The sequence below is a fragment of the Propithecus coquereli genome, unplaced genomic scaffold, assembly GCF_000956105.1.
Source record: "Propithecus coquereli isolate 6110/MARCELLA unplaced genomic scaffold, Pcoq_1.0 Scaffold81, whole genome shotgun sequence".
NCBI lineage: Eukaryota > Metazoa > Chordata > Mammalia > Primates > Indriidae > Propithecus > Propithecus coquereli.
Window position 1 is genome coordinate 7,431,511 of NW_012154285.1, and position 6,758 is coordinate 7,438,268.

Below are 6,758 nucleotides of genomic sequence, written 5' to 3' on the forward strand. Positions count from 1 at the left end.
CCAGATTTGCACGGCCCTACTTGGATTCAAATCCTTGCTGGGGGACACCCCCCTCCCCATCCAAGCCTGGCTTCCTCAGCTGTAAAACAGGAATCTTCAGGATCAAAGGGAAGCTTCTAGCACAGGGCCTGGGCACTCTAAGTGTTCCAATAAATAACTAATAGTATTAGCCAGGGGAAACCGAAATCTCAAGTCTGGGACTTAAGTGATTTCCAACAGCTGGGCCCCCTACACACCATCCCTCCCTCTCCCCTACTTGTTCCGCAGGTTAAGTGTCACCATCTGACATGTCTATACGGACTTGTTTGTTTATTGTCTGTCTTTCTCTCCCAAGAAGCAAGCTCCAATGAAAGTAGGGGCTTTATCTATTTCCATCACTATTGTATACCCAGACCTGAAAAAAAAAAAAAAAAAACTGACCATCATCTTGGGGAAAGATCGGCTGTTACCTCTTAAAGGTTACCTGTGCTGTTTTTACTTTCATACTCTTGTCTGTGGATGTGAGAAATGTTTGAAGAAAGGATCATTAGGATTTGATGCGTGAAAGACAGTTTTGAGTTCGGGTGACTGGGAGAGCATGGTGGGGCCTGTAAGAAACTAGGGAAACTGGGAGAGGAAGTTTGGAGGGAGGACAAAGAGCTCAGTTTTCAACTCACTGAGTTCCAGCTGCCAAACTGGAGTGGGCAGTGGACAGTGATGTCTCAGCTTTCCCATGATCCACTTTCTCTTTGTCAGTTTTCCTTCCAGGATGTGCAGTCTTGGTGGGACTGTCAATCAAAGAGCCCTGCCCTCTCTCTCCTGGGAGTGTGAATCGGGAAGAGAGGGACACATGGTTGGGGAATGGTGAGAGCTGATTCATGCTCCAGGTGGGCTCCTGAAGATGCCGCTACTAAGATCCCCAGAACTTCCTTAGCTGTTGTCCTTTCTGAGGCCTGGTTTGTCACCATTTTGCTTAGCCAGGGTCAGTTTCTGTTGCTTGCAATCAAAGAACCCTAGCTGATAAAATACCGTAGGCAACAGACAAGATCAGAGGGCCTCCAGAGAGACCTCGGGGATGGAGATACAAATGCAAGGTAGAAGGAAGTGATAGTTGAAGCCACAAAAGATACCTTTAGTTCACCAAACTAAAGAGTAAACGAACAGAGGGGAGGGAATCAAAGGAACACCTAAAGCAACTAAGAACAAGGTGGCCAGATCAGGTGCCAAGGACGCTTAGTTCCTTGGCGAGGCAGAATGGATCCGAAATCAGAAGCCTCTTTGGGAGCTGAGGACCGAGGCTGAGAAGGGCGTTATCTTAGATCACCTTGATTCACACCGACTTCCTGCTCCCCAATCAATCTCCTGAGATCCTTTGAGGCTTTTCCTGAAAATAAAGTTTTAGGGACAGCCACAGAGCTTCCTCGGCCTCTCGGAGGATGAAGGATCTTTGCCCCAGGGCCCCACAATGAATGTGAACAAAGTGGTTAAAGAACGCACTTCCCCCCATTGTCCCCTAAAGCTCTCAGGCATAAACCAAAATGCCCGAATTCTTCAGAGATTGCGGCTGGAAATGCAACGTTATATGAAGTGTTTCCAATTTGCTTTCAGCCAAATTACCTCTTTTGCTTTAAAGGGCAAACTTGTTTTCTTTGATTATGATGGCGCCCGTCAGTTCTTGACAGCTCATTTGGGTGAACAAGAAAAAGCCAGTGGAACTAGGATTGAGGGGCAATGCCTCCGACTCTGATGACAAAAATCACTGGAGAATCTCTTTTCCTTGAATTCTAATACGATCATTTCATGTCCTTTTTAATGCCACCAACCTTAATATTGAAATCATTTCCAACTTGAGCCTCTCGTTTTACAATTCCTGCCCTGAGAGTGAAGCAAGATTGTTAATGGATGGGGAACTTTAATTGGATCTTCCCCTTTATTTGTCATTAATTCTGCTGATGAACTTTATAAATGGAAATATATCTTTATCATGCAAATTATACCTCGTCCTCATTCAAATAGGCTCGTTAGATATTTTATTACTTTCACTCTCAGAACATTTTGAGGGAAAAAAAAAGATTTGAGCTAAATTATATCTTTTTTCCTCTGGAGAGAAAAAGGGGAAGAAAACCCAACACCTGCAACTACCCTACAAATCCAGATTGGTATGTGGAGAAGTCAGAGGATGTTAAACAAACAAACAAACAAAAACTGGAGAGGGAACTGGGTGCCATCTCACACCTGTAATCCCAGCAGTTTGGGAGACCAAGGTGGGAGGATCGCTTGAAGCCAAGAGTTTGAGACCAGCCCGGGCACCATAGCAAGACCTCATCTCTACAAAGACAATGTAAAAATTAGCCAGGTGTGGTGGTGCACACCTGGAACTGTAGCTACTCAGGAGGCTGAGGTGGGAGGATCGCTCGAGCCCAGGAATTCAAGGCTGCAGTGAGCTATGATCATGCCACTGCAGTCCCACCTGGGTGGCAGAGCAAGATCCAGACTCTAAAGAAAAAAACAACAAAAAACAAGATTGTCATCTATGGGAGACATAGTAGATTGATTCTTTTCTGGTCTGGTTTCAACGAACCCTGTCAAGTAGAGACCTGGAGAACAGACATGTTCTAGATTCAGTTCCTATAGCAGTCAATCAATTTAACAATTGATATTCATATTCATATTCATATTCATATATATTCATACTTGTAAGTATATATGTATATAATTAACAATAACAGTGCATATACGTTTGTATGTATTTCACAACTGAGCTGTGTTTTACACATACACACATCCCTCCCCTCACCCCCGTACACACAGGTACATATACCATGGCCTGAGTAGAAATGCTGGGAGAGAATGAGGCAGTCAGGAACATTTCTGGCACTGTGATGGGGCAAGGGTCACCACCAGCCTCCGTGTCTCAGATTACAGAGTAGAGGAGGCTCATGGGAAGGAGAAAGATTGCCAGAATCTGACAAGGAAGATATTTGGTTGTGGTAGAAACTACCTGCATTCTAATTTTACAGCAACAGAAAAAATAATATGGAGGGGCTTTTCTGGCTATGGTATCTTCCATATATTATTTTGTTTCTCTTTATTATTCAAATTTTAGCTTTTGTGCTGCTAGAGGGAGTATAGTTATGTCTTTTAATACTCAGGACACCCTGTGTACTATCATCCCCATTTTACAGGTGAGGAAACTGAAGTTCTGAAAGGTTGTAAATGAACATGCTATGGGAGAATGGCTTGTGAAGAGAGCTATAACACTATCTTCCATGCCAGATACTCCTTTGCACTGTGACTATGCCACTCCTCCACCAAGAGGTGGAGTCCACTTGACTTCCCCTTGGATCTTAAATGGCCCCACAGCCTGTTTTGACCTACAGAATGCAGCAGAAGTGATGCTGTGAAATTTTTAAGGCTGGTCCTTAAGACATCTGTAGCTTCCTTCCATCTTCACTGCTCACAATATTCCTCTCAAAAGCCAGATACCATGTAAGAAGTCCAACTGCCTTGAGACCACCATGCAGTGAAGAATCTCAAACTAGCCATGCACAGAGAAAAAGGCCATGTGGAGGAGGGATGAGGCATCAGACATGTGAGTAAAGCCTTCTTGGACCTTACATGCCAGCTCAGTTGCCGGATGAAGGCAGCTGAGTGACTGACTTAGCCAACAACATATGGAGCAGAAGAACTGCCTGGCCAAGCCCTTCCCAAATCCCTGACCCACAGAACCCTAAGCAACTAAAATGGTTATTGTATTAAACTGCTGTGTTTTTTAGTTGTTTGTTATGTAGCAGTAGACACCGAAACCATACGCCTATAGGGTAGCAAGGACCAGAACTAAGCCAGATCTCTTTGAGTATAAGCCTGGGCTCTTTCCACCTCACTAGAGTTGATCTACCTTTCCTTCTACTGCTGGGCAGCGATCATACTGGCATCGTGCTCCCATGGGCACACCTCGGATTAGACATAGTTTGTAACAGTATTGCCCCATCCCTTTCTCCTCACTTAAGAAAGCTTACCAGAATGCAAGTGAGTGAGAGTGACTAAATTATTTTAGGAAAAGCCTTGTATCGTCTCTCATTGACTTTTATGGTTTTTTTGAGTCAATCATTTACATACTTTGGGACTTATTATTAATCAATTATCAAGACACATCTCATAACTGATTACCACATGGACACCCTTGGGCAACATGGCACCTCGCTGCATGAAACAGGACTGGTAGATCAGAAAAGAGGCCTTTGTGAGTGTTTGTTTTAATTCAGTATTGCCTAAATTTCTCTCACTAGCATACTACCTTGTGATTTCTGCCAGATCTATAGACCAAGCTGTAGTATTGTCAACTCAATTTTCTCTTTAAGTATACTTTCGTTCTTAAGTACTTTTCATTAAAAAGGAAACTTTATATCTCCACTGTAATTGGAAAATCTATATTACTTTCCTTAAATAGAAGGTAACAATGTTGACATCCTGATATTATTTCACTCTAGCTAGATACTATTATCCAGGATACCAGAGTCTGAGACCAAGATTTCTGTCATTAAAAAGATTAGGCTGAGGCCGGGCGCGGTGGCTCACGCCTGTAATCCCAGCACTCTGGGAGGCCGAGGTGGGAGGATCATTTGAGCTCAGGAGTTCAAGACCACCCTGAGCAAGAGCAAGACCCCGTCTCTACTAAAAATAGAAAGAAATTGGCTGGACAACTAAAAATATATAGAAAAAATTAGCTGGGCATGATGGTGCATGCCTGTAGTTACAGCTACTTGGGAGGCTGAGGCAGGAGGATGGCTTGAGCCTAGGAGTTTGAGGTTGCAGAGCTATGATGATGCTACTGCACTCTAACCTGGGCGACAGAGTGAGACCATCTCAAAAAAAAAATAAAAATAAAAAAGAAAGATTAAGCAGGGCATGATGGCTCACACCTCTAATCCCAGTGCTTTGGGAGGCTGAGATGGGGGAGGATCACTTGAGGCCAGGAGTTTGGGACCAGCCTCGGCAACATAGTGAGACCCCATCTCTACAACATAAAAAAATTAGCTGGGTGTGGTGTCATGCACGTGTAGTCTCAGCTACTCAGGAGGCTGAGGTGGGAAGATCACTTGAGGCCGGGAGTTGGAGGTTGCAGTGAGCTATGATCGCACCACTGTACTCCAGCCTGAGTGACAGAATGAGACCTTGTCTCTTGAAAAAAGAAAAAAAGCAAAGCGAGATAGATTAGCCAGTGGTAGAGAAATGCTAAAAACATACTAACGAAAAGAGAGAAGACACAAATTACTACTATCAGAAATGAGGATGGCCGGGCGTGGTGGCTCACGCCTGTAATCCTAGCTCTCTGGGAGGCCAAGGCGGGCGGATTGTTTGAGCTCAGGAGTTTGAAACCAGCTTGAGCAAGAGCGAGACCTCGTCTCTACTAAAAATAGAAAGAAATTAATTGGACAACTAAAAATATATAGAAAAAACTAGCCGGGCATGGTGGTGCATGCCTGTAGTCCCAGCTACTTAGGAGGCTGAGGCAGGAGGATCGCTTGAGCCCAGGAGTTTGAGATTGCTGTGAGCTAGGATGACGCCACAGCACTCTAGCCCAGGCAACACAGTGAGAAAAAAAAAAAAAAAAAAAGAAATGAGGCTAGGTGAGGTGGCTCATGTCTGTAATCCTACCACTCTGGGATGTCGAGGCAGGAGGGTTGCTTGAGGTCAGGAGTTTGAGACCAGCCTGAGCAAGAGTGAGACCCTGTCTTTACCAAAAATAGAAAAAGCCAAGTGTGGTGGTGTGTGCCTATAGTAGTCCCAGCTACTCGGGAGGCTGAGGCAGGAGGATCACTTGAGCCCAGGAGTTTAAGGTTGCAGTGAGCTAGGCTGATGTCACTGCACTCTAGCCCAGGCAATAGAGCAAGAGCCTGTCTCAAAAAAAAAAACAAATCGGTGGTTGCCAGGGGTTGGGGGGAGGGAGGAATGAATGGCAGAGCAGGGAGGATTTTTAGGGCAGGGAAAATACTCTGTATGATACTACAATGATGGACACATTCATTATACATTTGTCCAAACTCATAGAAGATATAACAACAAGAAAGAACCCTAATGTAAAGTATGGACTTTGGGCGATAATGACAATGATGTGTCAGTGTAGGTTCATCAATTGTAACAAATGCACCACTCTGGTGGGGGGTGATGATGGTGGGGGAGTCTGTGCGTGTCTGGGGACAGCGGGTATATGGGAACTCTGTACCTTTCTCTCAATGTGAAATCAATTCCCCAGTTGGGACTAATGTTAAAAATAAATGAAACAGAATAGAAAATATCAGAGTGTATTGCATGTAGTAAGTATTCTTTTGTAAGGAAACACACGTGGGCTGGATTGAGAAGGGAAATGCATTTCTTTGGTTTGTGGCTAAAAAAACAACCTGTGTTGTTCGAGAATCTCCATGTTAAAGGCATTTAACTGGATTCATTTGCCATAGGACATAACCTGTTGCCGTAATTTGAAAGCTAGGGTCAAAGAGATACTTTCCTCTGATGCTCTGTTTTACAAATGTTCTTGATTTTTAATCACTTTTACTTTCAGTTCCACTAATTAGGGCCTGAAGGGACAGGAGAGAAAGACAAAGAGAGAGAGAAGCATTTGTCTTGCATGAAACTATCTCTAACCTCTGCATTACTGACATTTGGGGCTGGGTGATTCTTTGTCGTGGGGGCTGTCCTCTGTCCTATAGGATGTTTAGCAGCATCCCTGGCCTCTACCCACTTGATGCCAGTAGCATTATTCAGTTGTGACCAATTGG